General features: G+C 44.5%; 1 protein-coding gene and 1 long non-coding RNA gene across 5 annotated transcripts in view; one reads left to right on the top strand and one right to left on the bottom strand.

Moving 5' to 3' along the window:
- foxo3b (forkhead box O3b) overlaps positions 1-22,257 on the top strand; it is a 233,628-nt gene that overhangs the window by 202,192 nt on the left and 9,179 nt on the right. For 3 of the 4 annotated variants that reach the window (XR_010972740.1, XR_010972742.1, XR_010972741.1), the window contains one exon: positions 4,253-4,306. The exons of the other annotated variant lie outside the window; for it this stretch is intronic. The gene's annotated coding sequence lies outside the window, so the exon portion shown is untranslated. The remainder of the gene's footprint in view (positions 1-4,252; positions 4,307-22,257) is intronic. 4 annotated transcript variants of the gene reach the window in all.
- The window catches only part of LOC137363269 (uncharacterized), a 69,923-nt gene continuing 50,732 nt past the window's right edge, over positions 3,067-22,257 (bottom strand). Inside the window, exon 3 of the long non-coding RNA XR_010972747.1 lies at positions 3,067-4,279. This is a non-coding gene — a long non-coding RNA (uncharacterized lncRNA). The remainder of the gene's footprint in view (positions 4,280-22,257) is intronic.

Consider the following 22,257-nt stretch of genomic DNA (forward strand, 5'->3'; position numbering starts at 1 on the left):
TTGATGTGGTGTACATGGACCTGGACAACGTATGCCAGCCAAGAGCGACGTCTCAATTCATTCCATCTTCGCTGCCTTCGGAGAATACTTGGCATCAGGTGGCAGGACTATATCTCCAACACAGAAGTCCTTGAAGCGGCCAACACCCCCAGCTTATACACACTACTGAGTCAGCGGCGCTTGAGATGGCTTGGCCATGTGAGCCGCATGGAAGATGGCAGGATCCCCAAAGACACATTGTACAGCGAGCTCGCCACTGGTATCAGACCCACTGGCCGTCCATGTCTCCGCTATAAAGACGTCTGCAAACGCGACATTAAATCGTGTGACATTGATCACAAGTCGTGGGAGTCAGTTGCCAGCATTCACCAGAGCTGGCGGGCAGCCATAAAGACAGGGCTAAATTGTGGCGAGTCGAAGAGACTTAGTAGTTGGCAGGAAAAAAGACAGAGGCGCAAGGGGAGAGCCAACTGTGCAACAGCCCCGACAAACAAATTTCTCTGCAGCACCTGTGGAAGAGCCTGTCACTCCAGAATTGGCCTTTATAGCCACTCCAGGCGCTGCTTCACAAACCACTGACCACCTCCAGGCGCGTATCCATTGTCTCTCAAGATAAGGAGGCCCAAAGAAGAGACATGGACCTCCAAAAGGCATTTGATACAGTGCTGCACAACCGACTTTTGAACAAACTTATAGCTTATGGAATAAGAGGGACAGTAGCAATATGGATATGAAATTGGCTGAGTGATAGGAAACAGAGAGTAGTGGTTAATGGAGGGTTTTCTGACTGGAGGAAGGTTTGTAATGGGGGTCCCCAAGGGTCAGTGTCGGGATCCTTGCTCTTCCTGATATATATTAATAATCTAGACCTTGATTTACAGGGCACAATTTCAAAATTTGTGGATGATACAAAAATTGGAAGCACTGTGAACTGTGAACAGGATAGTGTAGAACTTAAAAAGGACATAGACAAGTTGGTGGAATGGGCGGACAAGTGGCAGATAAGGTTCAATGCAGAGAAATATGAAGTGATTCATTTTGGTAGGAAGAACATGGAGAGACAATATAACATAAAGGGTACAACTCTAAAGGGGGTTCAGGAGTAGCGGGACCGAGGTGTATATGTGCATAAGTCATTGAAGGTGGCAGGACAGGTTGAGAGAACAGATAATAAAGCATACAGTATCCTGGGATTTATTAATAGGGGCATAGAGTACAAGAGTAAGGAGGCTATCTTAAACTTGTATAAAACACTGGTTCGGCCTCAAATGGAGTATTGCGTCCAGTTCTGGGCACTACATGTTAGGAAAGATGTGAAGGCGTTGGAGAGAATGCAGAAAAGATTCATGAGAATGGTTCCAGGGATGAGGAACTTCATTTACGAAGATAGAGAAGTTGGGACTGTTTTCCCTTGGAGAAGAGAAGGTTGGGAGGAGATTTGATAGAGGTATTCAAAATCATGAGGGGTCTGGACAGAGTAGATATGGAGAAACTGTTCCCACTCGTGAAAGGATCCAAGAATGAAAGGGCGCAGGTTTAAGGTAATTGGCAAAAGAAGCAATGGTGACATGAGGAAAAACTTCTACAAGCAGCAAGTGGGTAGGATTTGGAATGCACTGCCTGAGAGTGTGGTGGAGGCAGGTTCAATAGAGGCATTCAAAAGGGAATTAGATAGTTATCTGAAAAGGAAGAATGTGCAAGGTTATGGGGAGAAGGCAGGAGAATGGCACTAAGTGAATTGCTCATTCGGAGAGCCAATGTAGACACAATAGGCTGAATGGCCTCCTTTTGTGCTGTAATTCTGTGATCAAACTGGAGTGTGTCATTGCAGCAATGCTGCAGCTTGCTATTGACAAGCTCACCCCTACGTGTGGTAATAACTTATCACACTGATGATAAACTCTTCAACATCAATTGACTGAAGGCCAAAACCAAGACAACGACCACTTCCATAATAGAGCTACAGTATGCTGACGACACACAAGTTAGTGCTCACTCTGAAGAAGAACTGCAAAAAATAGTTGATATATTCACCAAAGCCTACGAGAGTATGGGACTTGCCCTGAACACCAGGAAGTCCAAAGTCCTCTACCAACTCACACCAAACGAATGAAATCCAACGCCTTTAATTGAGATTCATGGTCACGTATTGGAAAATGTCCCTCACTTCCCATATCTTGGAAGATATCTATCCCAAGAAGCTGACATTGATGAAGAGGTACACCACTGAATCCAATGTGCTAGCTCAGCCTATGGTAAATTACGTACTCAAGTTTTTGAGAATCGTGGTATCAGACCTGACACTAAACTCAAAATCTATCGGATAGTGATTCTCCCCACACTTCTCAATGGTGCTGACAACTTACAGACGCCATATTAAGGCCCTAGAACAACATCATCAATACTGTCTTAGAAGGATCTTGTGAATCAAGTGGGAGGACAAAAGAACAAACATGAGTGTCCTCCAAGACACTGACCTGACATGATAATCTCATATTCTCTGAGAAGGACAGGACATTTTGTCAGAGTGCCTGACTCCAGACTGCCTGAACAGGTGCTCTACTCAGAGCTACGCCAGGGAGCCCGCTCACACGGGAGTCAAAGGAAATGTTTCAAAGACGATCTCAAAGCCTCCATTAAGGTCTGTTCTATTAACATCAACACATGGGAAGCAGATGCCCAATCATGACCAAAATGGTGATCCATCATCAAAAGTGGTGTCAAGACCTTCCAATCAACAAGGGAAGCCACTGAGATAGAATAGCAAGAGAAATGAAAAGAGAGGGCAGCTGCTCAATGACTTTGGGTCTGAGGTCCACGGAATCATTTGGTATGCTGTATATTCTGAACTGAACTGATAATCTGGTTGGCTTTGCTTTCTTTTCCCTGCTTCACTCTTCCACTTACCCTCCTTTCTATTCAACTTCGTAGCCTTTTTTCTAAAGAATCAAAAATGGCCAATAAATCCTGAAAGCTAGAGAAGTCAATTTTAATTTGACTAAAGTTTATTTTGATTTACAAACCATAATTGTGTGTAAACATCAGGAAAGCTTATATGATGCCATCTAGAGGATGATTAATACAAAGTTAGTTTTAAGGCAAAAACAAAACACTGCAGATATTGGAAATAAAAACAGATCATAGACCTGAATCATTGGGCGGAACTTCAATTCCGGGGTAAGGATCCTGACATCACGTTCATTTCTGGGTCCCAACCCCGCACCACATTGGCAATGCACATGCTTTGCAATTTTAATTGGAAAAGCATTAATTGGCCCAGAGTTGCATTCACTGCCCAATTAACAGCACAGACATGGGAAGGAGGTGGGACACAGGGACCAGCGCACCCAATTTAAAGGGCTGCGGCTGCTGTTTGTCTCCCCGATGAAAGGACAAGCTGTGCAGAGGACAGTGGGTAGGGAGGGGCCCTTGCCAGGGCAGCCCCCTGTTTTTCTGTGCCTCACATGAGATGCTGCTGGAGGCTGTGACAGCATGGAGAAGCATCCTGTTTCCTGCCAGCTGCACAAGAAAGCCTGCAAGGCTGACCAAGAAGCCATGGCTAAAGGTGGCTCATGATGTTAGCTGCAGAATATTGGTGTGGAGAAACTGGGTCCAGTGCAGGAAATGTTTCAATGACCTGCTTAGGTCTGGCAAGGTGAGTCCAAAGATAGACCAGATGGCATGCCTCCTTGTCAGCACTCACCAGATTGCAAAACAGAGGGGCATTCATAGGGCGCATGGAGTTCTTCTGACCACAGGAGGGATGTGTGCATGGCTTCATTGATGATCCATAAGCATAGTTCATTATCTGAGCGCTATTGGACAGTGGACGAGAGGGAAGTCGGCAACATCCTATGCAAATAAAAAGTTACAAGTGGTGAACGAGAGAGGCATTGTCCTAATGGCATCTTTCTTTACCTCACAAGCCAAATGGGAGAACGAGGCCAGGGAGTGCAAGAAGGCACGCTTGGACAGTGGGGCTCTCCAGCTTGCGTCACTGACACATTTTGAAGAACTGGCCCTTGATCTGGCCAGAGTGGCAAGCCACCGGGACATTGGAGATGGAGAAAGAGGACTTCATCATAGACAGGGTGAAGAGATCTCAAAATCTCCAGGTTCAGGGGATCCGTCGCAATTCTTCCCTTGCAATGAGCTGCCAATATATAAGCTGGCACAACATTATTTCGAGGAGCAGAAACATCTGTTGATTGTGCGGATTTCTCATGACCATCTTCCCTTATGTCTCTCACAGGGTCAACTGCAAAGGACGACGAAGAAACTGATAAAGGGAGAATAGAATATGAATGTAAGCTAGCACAAAATATAAAAACAGACTGTAAAAGCTTCTATAGATACATAAAAAGGAAATGTTTGACTAAGACAAATGTGGGTCCATTACAGGCAGAGTCAGGAGAATTTATAATGGGGAATCGAGAAATGGGAGAGAAGCTAAATGATTACTTTGTGTCTGTCTTCACTGAGGAATATACAAGAAATCTCACAGAATTAGAGATCCAAGGGATTAGGGGGAATGAGGAATTGAAGGAAATTAGTATTAGTAAGAAGATTGTATTGGAGAAATTAATGGGGCTGAAGGTTGATAAGTCCCCAGGACCTGATCTTCTACATCCCAGAGTGTTGAAAGAAGTAGCTGTGGAGATAGTGGATGCATTGGTGATCATCTTCCAAAATTCTATAGATTCTGGAGTGGTCCCCGCAGATTGGAAGGTCGCAAAAGTCACCCCACTATTTAAGAAGGGAGGGAGAGAGAAAACAGGGAATTGCAGACCTGTTAGCCTTCCATCAATCATTGGGAAAATCTAGAATCTATTCTAAAGGATGTGACAAATGGAAACTTTTTTCTTTTTTATTTGGTTATTTTATTTTTTTTTAGTTTGTTTACTTTGTTTCTACTGTGCCTACCCACTGTTTCTGTTTGTGCTTTGAGTGCTTTGTGCTTTACAGTCAATTCACACCCTCTCTGTACTAACGCTTTGTCTTTCAGCACACCATTAATATACCGTTTGCCTTTGTTCCATGACCTTTTGGTCAGTTATTCTCTGTGACCTTGTCCTATCAACAGCTCTTTTGTTATCTCTTGCCCCACCCCCGCTTTACTTGCTTAAAACCTTACACATTTCTAATATGTCAGTTCTGATGAAGGGTCACTGACCTGAAATGCTAACTCTGCTTCTCTCTCCACAGATGCTGCCAGACCTGCTGAGTATTTCCAGCATTTCTTGTTTTTATTTTAGATTTCCAGCATCGGCATTATTTTGCTTTTATTTTATTACTTGGATAATAATGATTTGATTGGACATAGTCAACACTGATTTATGAATGTAAAACCCATGTTTGACGAACCTGTTGGAGTTTTTTTGAGGGTGTTACTAACAGAATTGATAAAGGGGAGTCGGTGGACATGGTATACTTGGATTTTCAGAAGGCTTTTGATAAAGTCCCCCACAGGAGGTTGGTTAACAAAATTAAAACACATGGGATAGGAGGTAATATACTGGCATGGATTAAGGATTGGTTAACAGGCAGAAAGTAGGAATGAACGGGTCATTCTCACGTTGGCAGGCTGTGACTATTGGGGTACCACAGGGATCAGTGCTTGGGCCCCAGCTGTTCACAATATGTTTCAATTATTTAGATGTGGGGACCAAATGTAGTATTTCCAAATTTGCAGGTGACACAAAACTAGGTGGGAATGTGTGTTGTGAGGAAGATGCAAAGCGTCTTCAAGGGGATTTGAACAGACTTAGTGAGTGGGCAAGAACATGGCAGATGAAATTTAATGTGTAAAAATAAGAAGTTACCCACATTGGTAGGAGGAACAGACGTGCAGAGTATTTCTTAACTGGTAAGAGATTAGAAAGTGTAGATGTACAAAGGGACCTAGGTATCCTTGTCAATAAGTCACTGGAAGCTTACATGCAGGTGCAGCAAGCAATTAAGAGGGCGAATGATATGTTAGCCTTTATCGCAAGAGGACTTGAGTACAGGAGTAGTGAAGTCTTGTTTCAATTGTATAGAACCTTGGTTAGACTGCACCTGGAGTACTGTGTGCAGTTTTGGTCCCCTTACCTTAGGAAAGATATTATTGTCATAGAGGGAGTGCAACGAAGGTTCACCAGACTTATTCCTGGGATGGTGGGACTGTCCCATGGAGAGAGATTGGGAAACTGGGCCAGTATTCTCTAGAGTTTTAAAGAATAAGAGGTGATCTCATTGAAACCAAAAAATACTTGAAGGGATAGACAGGGTAGATACAGCTAAGATGTTTCCCCTGATTGTGGAATCTAGAACCAGGGACACAATTTCAAAATAAGGGAGAAGCTACTTAGGACAGAGATGAGGAGAAATTTCTTTACTCAGAGGGTTGTGAATCTTTGGAATTCTCTACTTCAGAGGGCTGTGGAAGCTCAGTCATTGCTTATGTTTAAAGCAGAGATTGACAGATTTCTAAATACCAATGACATGAGGGGATATAAGGATAGTGTCGGAAAAAGGTATTGAAGTGGATGATCAGCTATGATCATATTGAATGACGGGGCAGGCTCGATGAGCTGAATGGCTACTCCTGCTCCTATGTTCCTAAGAACAAAATTCAGCAATCTTCAAATGGCACTAACACTGCAAGTCTTCAGAGTCTCCACCAGACACTCTTCCTCATGAACTCCTTTGCTCTGCTACCCTTATTTTCCATTCTCAACAGAAACACCCAAGTGACATAAACATTTAGGGACTGGAGTCCCTTCCTGGGATCTCCTTGGCTAGTCAGTCAGTACAATCGATGATCCCCTGCATCTGAGGGAATCCAGCAATGGAGGCAAATCCCACTGCCATTTGAGCTTGACTGCCACTATTAACCTTGAATTCAAGTAATACCCTGCTCTCTCGATCAGAGAAACCATTACCTCCATGATGCAACAATGTGCTGCTGCCTGTGAGATGCCACCAATGTCTGCTGCTGTTTGGAAGGAACTGGTTGCAAAAAAAGTGCAAGGCCACTGTGACTTTTACAGCCACAGGAAGGCCATGGCAATGGTTTTTGCGAACCCACGGATGAGCCTCAACAAGTTCATACAAGTCAGCAAAACTATACTTGGACAGGCGCAGCTTTCTGTGGCAATGATGCTTTGACATGTCCAGGTAGCTTCTACCTTTGGCAGTAGAGCCTCTGCTGAGAGTATCGCCTTTGTTGCCTTCCTGCCTCTCGTTCCTCACCCCTGCGCCCCTGTTGCTTAGGGGTCGGCCTCAGCTGCTGCAGATGATGCTCCAAAATTGCTAGTCGATCCTATCTCAGTATAGCTTAATTCCATTATGTTATGTCCTTTCATCCTTCTAATTGTAATATGCAGTCTTCCTGAACACCCCCCCCCCCCCCCCCACCCCCACCATCAACCTGTGAGGCTCATAAGGAGAAGGACCTTACAAACCCCCCAAAACCACCGGCCATCCCCACAAAATGCCTTCGTCAAGAGTGGAGATATGACAAATAAGACAGCACCGACAGAGAGGAGGCAGCGATGTCAAAAAGAGCGGAGAAAGGCTTCACTGTAAATACAGCACCGAGAGAGGAGGAGACAGCAAGTTCAAAAAGACCGGGGAGAGACTTTACTGTAAACACAGCACCGAGAGAGGAGGCGGCAGCGAGTTCAAAAAGAGTGCGCAGAGCGGGTAGAAGTTTCACTTAAACACAGCACGGAGAGCGGGAAGAGGCTTCACTGTAAACACAGCACGGAGAGCGGGGAGAGGCTTCACTGTAACACAGCACGGAGAGCGGGGAGAGGCTTCACTGTAAACACAGCATGGAGAGCGGGGAGAGGCTTCACTGTAAACACAGCACGGAGGGCGGGGTGAGGCTTCACTGTAAACACAGCACGGAGGGCGGGGTGAGGCTTCACTGTAAACCCACGCCGAGAGCAGGGTGAGGCTTCACTGTAAACCCACGCCGAGAGCAGGGTGAGGCTTCACTGTAAACTCACGCCGAGAGCAGGGAGAGGCTTCACTGTAAACTCACGCCGAGAGCAGGGAGAGGCTTCACTGTAAACTCACGCCGAGAGCAGGGTGAGGCTTCACTGTAAACTCACGCCGAGAGCAGGGTGAGGCTTCACTGTAAACACAGCAACGACAGCGGGGAGAGGCTTCACTGTAAACACAGCGCCGAGAGAGGAGGAGGCAGCAAGTTCAAAAAGAACGCACAGAGCGGGAGAGGCTGCACAGTAAACACAGCACCAGAGCGGGGAGAGGCTTCACTGTAAACACAGCACCAGAGTGGGGAGAGGCTTCACTGTAAACACAGCAGCAGAGCGGGGAGAGGCTTCACTGTAAACACAGCACCAGAGTGGGGAGAGGCTTCACTGTAAACACAGCACCAGAGCGGGGACAGGCTTCACTGTAAACACAGCACCAGAGTGGGTACAGGCTTCACTGTAAACACAGCACCAGGGCGGGGAGAGGCTTCACTGTAAACACAGCACCAGAGTGGGGAGAGGCTTCACTGTAAACACAGCAGCAGAGCGGGGAGAGGCTTCACTGTAAACACAGCACCAGAGTGGGGAGAGGCTTCACTGTAAATACAGCACCAGAGTGGGGAGAGGCTTCACTGTAAATACAGCACCAGAGCGGGGACAGGCTTCACTGTAAACACAGCACCAGAGCGGGGACAGGCTTCACTGTAAACACAGCACCAGAGCGGGGACAGGCTTCACTGTAAACACAGCACCAGAGTAGAGAGAGGCTACACTGTAAACACAGCAGCAGAGCGGAGAGAGGCTTCACTCTAAACACAGCACCAGAGTGGAGAGAGGCTACACTGTAAACACAGCAGCAGAGCGGAGAGAGGCTACACTGTAAACACAGCAGCAGAGCGGAGAGAGGCTTCACTGTAAACACAGCACCAGAGTGGAGAGAGGCTACACTGTAAATACAGCATCGAGAGCGGGGAGAGGCTTCACTGTAAACACAGCACTGAGAGTCGTGGGAGCAGAGAGAGGCTATCCTCTATCCTACCCTATTCACTTCAGGGAGAGGCTATCCACTATCCTGTATTCTATCCTATTCAGTTCAGGGAGATGCATGCCTCTATCCTGTATCCTATCCTATTCAGTTCAGGGAGATGCATGCCTCTACCCCGTATCCTATCCTGGTCAGTTCAGGGAGAGGCTATCCTGTATCCTATCCTATTCAGTTGAGCGAGAGACTATCTCCTATCCTGTAGCCTAACCCATTCAGTTCAGGGGGAGGCGATCCTCTATCTGATCCTTTTCAGTTCAGGGAGAGACCATCTTTGATCCGATCCTATTCATTTCAGGGAGATGCATTCCTCTATCCTGTATCCTATTCAGTTCAGGGAAGGCTATCCTCTATTCCAGCCGATTCAGTTCAGGGAGGGGGTAGCCTCTATCCTGTATCCTACTCAATTGAGGGAGAGGATATCCTCTATCCTACCCTATTCAGTTCAGGGAAAGGCTATCCTCTATCCTGTATCTTCTATTCAGTTCAGGGAAAGGCACTCCTCTATCCAATCCTATTCAGTTCAGGGAGTGGCTATCCTCTATCCTATCTTATTCAGTTCAGCAAGAGGCTATCTCATATCCTGTAGGCCATGCCATTCAGATCAAGGAGAGGTTATCTCCGATCCTGTACGTTATCCTATTCAGTTCAGGGAAAGGCTATCCTCTATCCAGTATCATCCTATTCAGTTCAGGGAAAGGCACTCCTCTATCTGATCCTATTCAGTTCACGGAGAGGCTATTCTCTATCCTATCCTATCCTATTCAGTTCAGGGAGATTCTATCCTCTATCCTATCCTGGGCAGTTCAGGGAGTGACTATCCTCTATCCTGTATCCGATCCTATTCAGTTCAGGGATTAACGATAACAAAACTGATGATGTGTCACGGTTGCAGCATTGGGGAGCTCCTGGATGCCAGTGTGATCCATGGCAAGCACATCTGCAATAAGTCTTTGCGGCTCGAGGAGCTTCAACTCAGAATCATTGAGCTGGAGGCTGAGTTGAAGACACTGCGACACATCAGGAGGGGGAAAGTTACCTTGACACTTTATACCAGGAGGTGGTCACACCCTTACGATAGGTTCTTCTGATTTGGTCAGTGGTCAGGGACATGAGAGTGGGTTTGCAGCTGAGGCAGGTAAGGGGACCCAGAGGGCAGGAGCCTCAGCCTTTGCGATTATCCAACAGGTCTGAGGTTCCTTCAGCTTGTTTAGATGAGAGTGAGGGCAGCAGGGTGGATGAGCTAACTAACCATGGCACTGTGGTACAGGAAGCCAGTCAAGTGGGGGGTGCAAAAAGGAATGTAGTGGTAGTAGTGGACAGTACAGTGAGGGGGGTTGGCACTGTTCTCTGCAGCAAAGAGCAAGAGTCCAGAAAGCTGTGTTGCCTGCCCGGTGCTAGGGTTCTGGACATCTCTCAGGGTTGGAGAGGAACTTTACAGTTGTTGTGGTCCATGTAGGTACCAACGGCATAAACAGGACAAGGAAAGAGGTTCTGCATAGTCAGTATGAGGAGCTGGGCACCAAATGAAGGAGCAGAACCTCAAAGGTAATAATCTCTGGATTATTACCTGAGCCACGTGAAAATTGGTATAGGGCAAATAAGATTAGGGAAATGAATGCGTGGCTCAAAGACTGGTTCAGTAGAAGTGGGTTCCGGTTCGTGGGGCACTGGCACCAGTACTGGGCAAAGTGATGGCTGCACCACTGGGACGGTCTGCACCCGAAACATGCTGGGACCGGTGTTATAGCAAGCCACATAACTAGGGAATTAGAGAGGGCTTTAAATTAAATAGTGGGGGCAAAGGATCAAATTTGGGAAGATATGGTCAATCAAAGTGTAGAGACAAGGCGAGAGAGAAAGGTATTAATATGGAAAAAGATAAACAGTTCGTGACAAGGACAGCGATTACAAATCTAAGAGTAAATCAGCAGGCAAGTTTAGCGGTTACAAAAATAATAAAAGGACAAAGCTAAAGGTTCTGTATCTGAATGCACATAGCATTCGAAACAAAACAGATGAACTGATAGTGCAAATAGAAATAAATAAGTACAATCTGATAGCCATTACAGCAACATGGCTGCAGGATGACACAGATTGGGACCTGAATATTGAAGGGTACATGACATTTCAGAAGGACAGGAAGCTAGGAAAAGATAGAGGGGTGGCTCTGTTAATTAATGATGGTATTAGCACAATAGAGAGGAATGACCCAAGTTCAGGAAGCCAGGATGTAGAAGTGGTTTGGGTCGAGATGAAAAATTATAAAGGCAAGAAGTCACTTGTGGGAGTGGTGTACAGGCCCCCTAAACAGTAACCACATGGTAGGACAGGGTATAAAGGAAGAAATAATGGGAGCTGGTCAGGTGATAATCATGGGGATTTTGATCTACATATAGACTGGAAAAATCATATGGGCAAAGATAGTCTAGATGAGGGGTTCATAGAATGTTTTTAGGATAGTTTCTTAGAACAGCACGTTTTAGAGCCAACCAGAGAGCAGGCTATACTAGACCTGGTATTGTGCAACGAGATGGGATTAATTAATGACTTCATAGCAAAGACGCCCCTAGGGACCAGCGACCAGATTATGATTGAATTTTACATTCAGTTTGAGGGAGAGAAAAGTGGGTCCAAGACTAATATTTTAAACTTAAATAAGGGCAATTATGAGGGCACGAAAGCAGCTAGCTAAACTGAACTGGAAAATTAGGTAAAGGATAGGTCAATAGAGATGCAGTGGCAGACATTTAAGGGGATATTTCAGAATACACAGAATAGATACATTCCAACGAGAAAGAAAAATTCCAAGGGGAGGACCCACCATCCGTGGTTAACTAAAACAGATAAAGATAGTATCAAACTTAAAGAAAAAGCATATAATTGTGCAAAGATGGATGGCAAGTCAGAAGATTGGACCAGAATATAAAAAACAGCAAAAATGACTAAAAGATGAATAAGGAGAGAAAAATTAGAGTACGAGAGAAAGCTAGTAGAAATATAAAGACAGATAGTAAAAGTTTCTATAGATATTTAAAAAAGAAAAAGAGATAACAAAGTGAGCGTTGGTCCTATAGAAAGTGAGCCTGGGGAATTACTAAGGGAAATGAGATAGATGGCAGATGAATTGAACAGGTATTTTGCATTGGTGTTCACTAGAAGATACAAGCAACATCCCAGAATATCTGTAAGTCAGGAAATGGAAGGAAGGGAGGAACTCAAGAAAATTACAAGTGGTATTGAGCAAATTGTTGGAGCTTCAGGCTGACAAGTCCCCGGGTCCTGATGGACTTCATCCTCGAGTCTTAAAAGGAGTGTTTCGCTAATGAGATAGTTGATGCGTTGGTTTTAATTTTCCAAAATTCCCTAGATTCGGGGAAGGTTCCATTAGATTGGAAAATAGCAAATGTAATGCCTTTATTCAAAAAGGGAAGGAGACAGAAAGGAGGAAATTACAGGCCACTTAGCTTAACATGGGTCATAGGGAAGATGTTAGAAGCTATTATGGAAGAAGTTCAGAGAAGGTTTACTAGATTAAGACAGCCTGCCCATTTCAGGTATTATGTGGAAAGGTTGGACAGGCTAGGCTTGTATCCGCTGGAGTTTAGAAGAGTAAGAGGTGACTCAATTGAAACATACAAGAACCTGAGGGGTCTTGACAGGGTGGATGTGGAGGGGTCACTATTTTAAAATAAGGGGTCACTCATTTAAGACAGAGATGATGAGAAATATTTTCTCAGAGGGTCGTGAGTCTTTGGAACTCTCTTCCTCAAAAGGTGGTGGAAGCAGAGGTAGATAGATTCCTGATAAGCAAGAGGGTGAAAGCTTATCGGGGGTCGGTGGGAATGTGGAGTAATCGGTTCAGCCATTAACTTGTTGAATGGCAGAGCAGGCTCGAGGGACCAAGTGGCCTACTCCTGCTCCTAATTCATACGTTCGTATAATTCTCCTGATGCTGTACAACTGGTCGCCTGTGAATAAGGGCCTTTTCTGAGCCTTCCCTCTTTAATGGTGCCTCTTACTGCTGTCCTGCCGTTCTGACTTGCTCCCCACTATGTTTGCGCCTCCGCCTCCCTGTCGTGGTTGAGACCCTGAGTGGTCCCCGTGCTTTATAAAGAAAATTCAAAACTGGTCCTTAAGCCTTAAGCTTCTTGTCAGCTTATTAAGTGGCCATTTATCTACTCGGATAGGTTGCCTCTTCCAGCTCTTGTCGAAGCCTTTTAAACTTTGAGTGCGTCAATTTTGCGTCGTGAAACCAGCACACCGAAACAAGGGCGGGGTTAAGCAACTGCCAGACCCATTGCTGCCATCTCATTTAAATAAAAATATTGCCATTAACTCTGTTACTCTCTTTTCACTCGAGTTTAGAAGAGTGAGGGGAGACCTGACTGAAATATATAAGATGCTGAATGGTCTTGACAAGGAGGATGTGGAAAGGATGTTTCCTCTTGTGGGTGAGTCCAGAACTAGGGGGCACTGTTTTAAAATTAGGGGTCAAACATTTAGGACAGAGATGCGGAGAATTTTTTTCTCTCAGAGGGTTGTGCAACTTTGGAATTCTCTGCCTCAGAAGGTAGTGAAAGCAGGGTCATTGAATATTTTTAAGGCAGAGGTAGATTGATTCCCTTGCCTAACAGGAATTTAAGATTATCGGGGTAGATGGGAGTATGGAATTCGAGTCAGAAACAGACCAGCCATGATCTTATTGAATGGTGGAGCAGGTTTGAGGGGCCGAATGGCCTACTTCTGCTCCTAATTCGTATGTTCATATTGTCATAAAACTCATCCAACTGGAGCATCCAAATTTCAGGAACTGGCTCATGGAGTTTATGGCTGTGACTTTGTTAGGAATCCAATGCTGAACTACTTGTGTGACTTAGTGAGCCGGTTTAATTTTTTTAAAATAATAAATTCTGAGTTAAATGCCCTCAACGTTGCCTTGACTTCATATATGATTTATTTATTGGATATTTTCCATTCACCCGTTGCCCTGTGAAGTACTAAGGCCAAGTTTTTTTTCTACTGCATTTACATTTTGTAAAGATCAGAAGTTATACAGGAAAAACAATTATCACATAAAACAGATCTGAAAACCAAAGTTTTGAACCTGTATCAGGATGCTGCGGGAAATGCTCATTTGTAGTAGTGTGATTACCAGTAAGTTAGGCGACAGAAGAAAAATTGGCATAAGGTATCTAGAATGCAGTGCAGGAAGGTGAAACAATAATGGCAACGGCAGTGGAAAAAGATGTATTGATATTATCTGAATATTGTTACAATGTTGCAGTATGCAGTTTGGAACTAATATAAATTATTATATTTGTACATTGATAATTGACATGCTTTTTTAAAAACTAGGGTTGAGGTCCCCTTTTATCACATGGTCCTCACACACAAACAGAAACAGGAAGATAGTGCAGCTGAATGCATTAATGGAGAGATGGTGCAGGAAGAGGGGCATTAGATTCATGGGCATCGGGACCTGTTTCAGGAAGTGGGACTTGTACAAGCCAGGTTGCACCTCAGTGGGGCCAGGATCAATATCTTGGTGGGGAGGTTTGTTAATTGCTGTTGGGGAGGGTTTAAACTAGCTTGGAAGGGGAATGTCAGAGGGACGAGAAGCAAAGCTGGAAATAGAAGGCAGCAAATTAGTAAGCGACGATGGAAGATCGAGGAAACAAAGGCTAGAAAACAGACAACAAAGAAGTTGTTCAGTGATTAGTGATAGATACTTCAATGCAAGGTGTCTAGTGAATAAGGCAGATGTGCTGAGGGCACAGATAATGTTATGACCGAGGCAGGAGGAGTGCACTGTTTTTTCTAGTTTCACTTCTTCACAGATCACAACATATAAATATTTACCCAGTTATCGATACGATCGATCATAGACTCGACACTTTATCCCAGAATAAAATACACTGACCAGGTTTCTTTCATAAACAACAAAATTATCAGTTTATTATAAAACAAGACTTAATCAGTAACGAAGCAAAGCACTAACACACAGATTGAAATATGAAAGTACCCTTTTTACCTTAGCCACAAACACATACCAGTTAACCAAAAAAAAGAGATTTTCTCTTTAGAGTTCTGTTACAAAAAACATACAAAAAAATTCTTTGGCCAAATACTTGCTAATTCTTGAAGGAAAAAAAATATGGAAAGATGTCGGTTGTCACTTTTTGCTTTGGCATCCCAAATACACATAGACAGTTGTCACTGGGATCTTCCAAGAACAGTTCTTTTCAGGCAACGTTGAAGATCAGTTTAGCAGGCTTTCCAGGTCAAACGCAGCAACGGGTTTCTGGCAGAATGCAACATCAAGGGTTTCTCTATTTCTTACACTTGATTCTCTGGACGTTCTCAAAGAGATGGATGAGGGTGTTGATGGTGACTGCTCTCTTGGCTGTTTGATTTTCTCCAACTCTCTTCAAACCAGTACCCACTTCAGTACACTGTCCAAAGTGAAATCAAAAACAATATCTCAAGAGTCAAGCCACCTGAGCCCGATAAATCTTGACTTGTCACTTCTCCGTAAACATCTTCTCCAAGTCAAAAAGCACCTGCTGGGTATTTATCTGAAGACAGGTGACTTCAAGTAAGGGTTGTTTACAAACCAAGTCCAAAAGACCTTCCGATGACCCAGTGAAAAAACACATCCATGGAATCCTTTTCAGTTTTCCCAAATAAAACAATGTCCATAATTCTAAAATATGGGTCCTCAAAATAATACGTAACAAAAAATATAGAAGCACCGTCATAACAATAGACACTTGAAAGTATGATATCATAGCTATTAATAAAAATGTGGCTTAAAGAAGGGCAGGAATGGTAGCTCAACATTCCTGGTTACAGGGTTTTCAGACAAGATAGAGGAGAATAAAAAAGGAATAAAAACAAAAAATGCTGGAAATACTCAGCCAGTCTGGCAGCATCCATGGAGAGAGAAGCAGAGTTAACATTTCAGATCAGTGACCTTTCATCAGAACTGGAAAAGATTAGAAATCCAATAGGTTTTAAGCAAATAAAACAGGGGTGGAGCAAAAGATAACAAGGGAAGGTGTTGACAGGACAGATGGTCACAGAGAATAACTGACCAGAAGGTCAGGGAGCAAAGGGAAAGGGTGTGTTAATGGTGTTGTGAAAGACAAAGTGTTAGTGCAGTTGCCAGGTCTAATGAAAGGTCACTGACCTGAAACATTAACTCTGCTTCTTTCTCCACAGATGCTGCCAGACCTGCTGCGTATTTCCAGCATTTTTTGTTTTTATTTCAGATTTCCAGCATCTGCAGTATTTTGCTTTTATATTGGAATAAAAAAGGAGTTGGGTGGTTGCAATAAGGATTAAAGAAACAATCACAGCTGTGATGATATGCTAGAAGGGACATCAAATGAGGCCATATGGGTTGAACTTAAAAACTAAAAAGGGGCAATCACACTGCTGGGATTGTAGTATAGACACCCAAATGGCTAGAGGGGGATAGAAGAGAAAATATGCGGGTAAAATGCTGACAACTGCAGAAGCAAAAGGGCAGTAATAGTAAAGAATTTTAACTGCCCTAATATTAACAGGGATAAATTCAGTGTAAAAGGTACAGAGGATGCAGATACTTGAAATACATTCAGGAGAACTTTTTTAGCCAGTATAGCAAGCTCAACAAAAGAAGGGCAGCTATGAACTTAGCTTGAGGGAATTAATCTGGGCAGGTAGGAGGGCTATCAGTGAGAAAGCATTTTTGTGTTAATGATCATAATTCAGTTAGATTTATCTACTTTCAAGGATACTTAAGACCTTAATATTTATGGAAAAGGATAAAGATAGACCAAGAGTATAAAGTTTTAAATTGGGGAAAGGCCAATTATACTAAGCTGAGATGTGATTTGGCAAAAATAGACTAGAAACAGCTACTTTAAGGTAAATCAGGGTCAGAACAGTGGGAGGCATTCATGGATGAGATAAAGAGGGTTCAGAACAAAACATTCCCCACAAAGAAAAGGGCTAGGACTCACAAAACTAGACACCCTTGGATGTCAAAAGGCACATAGGGTAGGAGAAGACAGAAAAAGAAAGCTAATGTTAGATGCCAAAGCGCAGTATTGGTACTAATATAAAATAAAAACAAGAAATGCTGGAAATACTCAGCAGGTCTGGCAGCATCTGTGGAGAGAGAAGCAGAGTTAATGTTTCAGGTCAGTGACCCTTCTTCAGAACTGGCAAATATTAGAAATGTTAAAGGTTATAAGCAAGTAAAGAGGGGGTGGGGCAAGAGATAACAAAGGAGAAGGTGTAGATAGGACAAGGTCACAGAATAGCTGACCAGAAGGTTGTGCAGCAAAGGCAAACAATATGTTAATGGTGTGTTGAAAGACAAAACATTAGTACAGATAGGGTGTTAACGGACTGAATATTGAACAGCTGCAAGTACAAATATAAAAAAAAGTGGGTAATCAAACTGAACAAACTAAGATGAAATAAAATAAATGCAAAAAAAAATTTTTTAAAGGAAAAAGAAAAAAATAACCAAAAATAGAAGTAAAATTGCGGGCTCGTCATGCTCTGAAATTATTGAACTCAATGTTCAGTAGAGCAGGCTGTAGTGTGCCTAATCGGTAAATGAGATGCTGTTCCTTGAGCTTGCGTCGATGTTCACTGGAACACTGCAGCAATCCCAGGACAAAGATGTGAGCATGAGAGCAGGGGGGAGTGTTGAAATGGCAAGCAACCGGAAGGTCGGGGTCCTGCTTGTGGACTGAGCGGAGGTGTTCCACAAAGCGGTCACCCATTCTGCGTTTGGTCTCCCCAATGTAGAGAAGACCACATTGTGAGCCGCGAATACAGTATACTACATTGAAAGAAGTACAAGTAAATCGATGTTTCACCCTAAAGGAGTGTTTGGGGCCTGGGATAGTGAGGAGAGAGGAGGTAAATGGGCAGGTATTACACCTCCTGCGATTGCAGGGGAAGGTGCCATGGGAAGGGGACGAGGTGGTGGGGGTAATAGAGGAGTGGACCAGGGTGTCACGGAGGGAACGATCCCTTCGGGATGCTGACAAGGGAAGGGAAGGGAAGATGTGTTTGGTAGTGGCATCACGCTGGAGGTGGCGGAAATGGCGGAGAATGATCCTTTGGATATGGAGGCTGATGGGGTGGAAAATGAGGACAAGGGGAACCCTGTCGTGGTTCTGGAAGGGAGGGGAAGGGGTGAGGGTAGAAGTGTGGGAAATGGGCCGGACATGGTTGAGGGCTCTGTCAACCACAGTAAGGGGGAATCCTCAGTTGAGGAAAAAGGAAGACATATCAGAAGCGCTGTCATGGAAGGTAGCATCATCAGAGCAGATGCGTCGGAGACAGAGAAACTGGGAGAATGGAATGGAGTCCTTACAGGAGGCAGGGTGTGAAGAAGTGTAGTCGAGGTAGCTGTGGGAGTCGGTGGGCTTATAATGGAGATAGAGAAGGCAGGGAAGGGAAGTGTTGGAGATGGACCATGTAAAGATGAGAGAAGGGTGGAAATTAGAAGCAAAGTTGATAAGGTTTTCCAGTTTGGGGTGGGAGCAGGAAAAGGCACCGATAGAGTCATCAATGTACCAGGAAAAAGAGTTGGGGGAGGGGGCCTGAGTAGGACTGGGACAAGGAATGGTCGACATATCCCACAAAAAGACAGGCATAACTAGGACCCATGCGGGTATCCATAGCAAAACCTTTTACTTGAAGGAAATGTATGGAGTTGAAGGAGAAGTTGTTCAATGTGAGAACAAGTTCAGCCAGGCGGAGGAGGGTGGTGGTGGATGGGGACTGGTTGGGCCTCTGTTCAAGGAAGAAGCGGAGAGCCCTCAAACCGTCCTGGTGGGGGACGGAGGTGTAGAGAGATTGGACATCCATAGTGAAGAGGAGGCGGTTGGGACCAGGAAACTGGAAATTGTCAAAATGACGTAGGGCATCAGAAGAGTCACGGATGTAGGTAGGAAGAGACTGGACCAGCGGAGAAAAGATAGAGTCAAGATAGGAAGAAGTAAGCTCAGTGGGGCAGGAGCAGGCTAACACAATGGGTCTACCAGGACAGTCCTGTTTGTCGATTTTGGGAAGGAGGTAGAAGCAGGCTGTCCGGGGTTGTGAGACTATGAGGTTGGAAGCTGTAGAGGGAAGATCTCCAGAGGAGATAAGGTCAGTGACAGTCCTGTGGACAGTAGCTTGATGTTCGGTGGTGGGGTCATGGTCCAGAGGGAGGTAGGAAGAAGTGTCTGAGAGTTGGCGCTGAGCCTGTGCAAGGTAGAGGTCGGTACGCCATACAACAACAGCACCACCCATGTCTGCAGGTTTGATGACTATGTCGGGGTTAGACCTGAGAGAACGGAGTGCGGCACGTTCAGAGGGGGGCAGGTTAGAGTGAGTGAGGGGGGCGGCAGAGAAATTGAGATGACCAATGTCTCGCCGACAGTTTTCAATGAAAAGATCAAGAGCGGGAAAGAGGCCAGGGGGAGTGGTCCAGGGAGAGGGAGAATGCTGGAGGCAGATGAATGGGTCTACTGGTCGGGGGAAGGACTCCTGGTCAAAGAAGTGAGCCCGGAGGTGGAGGCGACGGAAGAAGAGCTCAACGTCATGGTGAGCGCGAAATTCATTGAGGTGGGGGCGTAAGGGGATAAAACTGAGAACTTTGCTGAGTACAGAACGTTCAGCGTCAGAGAGGGGGAGGTCAGAGAGTATAGTGAATACACGGCAAGGGGTCAGGTCAAAAGGGGTGGGATCAGAGGGAAGTGAAGGGGAAGGAGGATCTGGGGGGGCATTAGTTCCCCTCAGCTGCTGGAACTTGCGCTCTTTGACACCTGAAAGGAAGAAAAAAAGTTTTTTGTTAATGCGTCAGATGAGACGAAGGATGAAATGAAACTGCGGAGTAGAACAGCTTTGAGATAAAGTGAGGCGGTGCTGCTGGAGAGAGAGGTTCAGTGTGTGCATGTGGCGGCGCACAGCACTGAGTATGGATCTCAGGATGCAGCGAGAATAGCAGTCCGAGGTTTGTTAATGCGTCGGATGAGACGGAGGATGAAACGAAACTGCGGAGAACAGCTTTGAGATCAGGTGAGGCTGCGCTGCTGGAGAGAGAGGTTCAGTGTGTGCATGTGGCGGCGCATAGCACTGAGTGTGGATCTCAGGATGCGGCGAGAATAGCAGTCCAAGGACTTGTTCTTGTTTTTATTTCAGATTTCCAGCATCTGCAGTATTTTGCTTTTATTTCAGTATTGGTACTACTACTGGAGGAGTATATAAAGTGCAGCAGTGAAATTAAGATGGATATTAGGAAAGCAAAGAGAGGGCATGAAAAAATATTGGCAAGTAACATCAAGGAAAACCCCAAGATGTTTTATAAATATTAAGAAGAGTAAGAAGATAATGGAGGAAAGAGTAGGGCCAATTAGGGACCAAAAGGTAACTTGTATGTGGAGGTAGAAGACGTGGACTTGGCTCTTAATAAATATTTCATGTATGTTTTCACAAAAAAGGAAGATGAAGCCGACATTGCAGTTAAGGAAGAGGAGTGTGAAATACTGGATGGGATAAGCAGTGAGGGAGAAAATATTGACGTGTACAGCATCCTTGAAAGTGGATGAATCACTAGGCCTTGATGAAATGTATCCCAAACTGCTAAGGGAAGTTAGGGAAGAAATAGCAGAAGCTCAGACCATCATTTTCCAATCCTTTCTAGCTACAGGCATGGTAACAAAGGGCTGGAGGACTGCTACATAGCACATTGTATAAAAAGGGAGAAAGGCTGAGTAATTACAGGCCAGTCAGCCTAACCTCTGTGGTGGGACAATTGTTGCAAAAAATTCTGAGACACAGTATAAATTTTCATTTCAAAAGACACAGATTAATCAAGGACAGTCCACATGGATTTGATAAGAGAAGGTCTGTCTAACTTGATTGAATTTTTTGAGGAGGTAACAACGACGGTTGATGAGGGTAATGACTTTGATGTAGCCTACATGGATTTTAGCACGGCTTTTCACAAGGTCCCACATAGAAGACTGGTCAGAAAATTAAAAGCTCATGGGATCCAAGGGAAATTGCAAGTTGGATCCAAAATAGACTCAGTGGCAGGAAGCAAAGGGTTATGGTCGATAGGTGTTTTTGTGATTAGAAGGTTGCTTCCAGTGGTATTCCACTGGGCTCAATACTGGGTGCCTTGCTACCTGTATATATCAATGATTTTGACGTAGGGGGCATGATTAAGAAGTTTGCAGTTGATATGAAAATTGGCCATGTGGTTAATACATAGAAAATAGGAGGAGGAGTATTCAAAAAAGATCATGGCTGATCGTCTAATGCAGTACCCTGTTCCCACTTTCTCCCCATATCCCTTGATCCCTTTGGCATTAAGAAATATATCTATCTCCTTGAATAGTGAGGAAGAAAGCTGTAGACTGCAGGAAGATATCAAATGGACTGGTCAGGTGGGCAGAAAAGTGGCAAATGGAATTCAATCTGGAGAAGTGTGAGGTAAAGCATTTTGGGAGAACAAGCAAGGCAAGGGAATACACAATAAATGATAGGATTCTGAAAAGTGTAGAGGAACAGAGGGAGCTTGGAGTGTATGTCCACACACCTCTCAAAAATAGCAGGACAGGTAGATACGGTGGTCAAGAAGGTATATGTGATACTTTCCTTTATTGGCCAAGGCCCAGAATATTAGAGCAGGGAGGTTATGCTAGAACTGTAGAAAACACTAGCTAGCCCACAGCTAGTTTCTTTTTTATTCATTCATGGGATTTGAGTATCGCTGGCTAGCCAGCATTTATTGCCCATCCTAATTGCCCTTGAGAAGGCGGTGGTGAGCTGCCTTCTTGAACCGCTGCAGTCCATGTGTTCTGGGTACACCCACAGTGCTGTCAGGCAGGGAGTACAGTTCTGGTCACCACATTACAGGAAGGATGTGATTGCACTGGAGAGGGTACAAAGGAGATTTATAAAGATGTTGCCAGCAATTGAGATTTTAGATATGAGAAAAGATTGGATAGGTATGGGGTTGTTTACTTTGGAACATAGGAAGCCGAGGGGAGATTTAATTGAGCTGTATAAAAATATGAGTGGCTTATATAGAGTGGATAAGAAGGACCTATTTCTCTTAGCAGTGAGATCAAATACCATGGGACATAGATTTAAAGTAACTGGTAGAAGGATTAGAGGGGAGTGGAGGAGTAATTTCTTTCACCCAGAGGGTAGTGAGCGTCTGGAACTCAC

This window comes from Heterodontus francisci, chromosome 3 (genome assembly GCF_036365525.1).
Source record: "Heterodontus francisci isolate sHetFra1 chromosome 3, sHetFra1.hap1, whole genome shotgun sequence".
Classification (NCBI taxonomy): Eukaryota; Metazoa; Chordata; class Chondrichthyes; order Heterodontiformes; family Heterodontidae; genus Heterodontus; species Heterodontus francisci.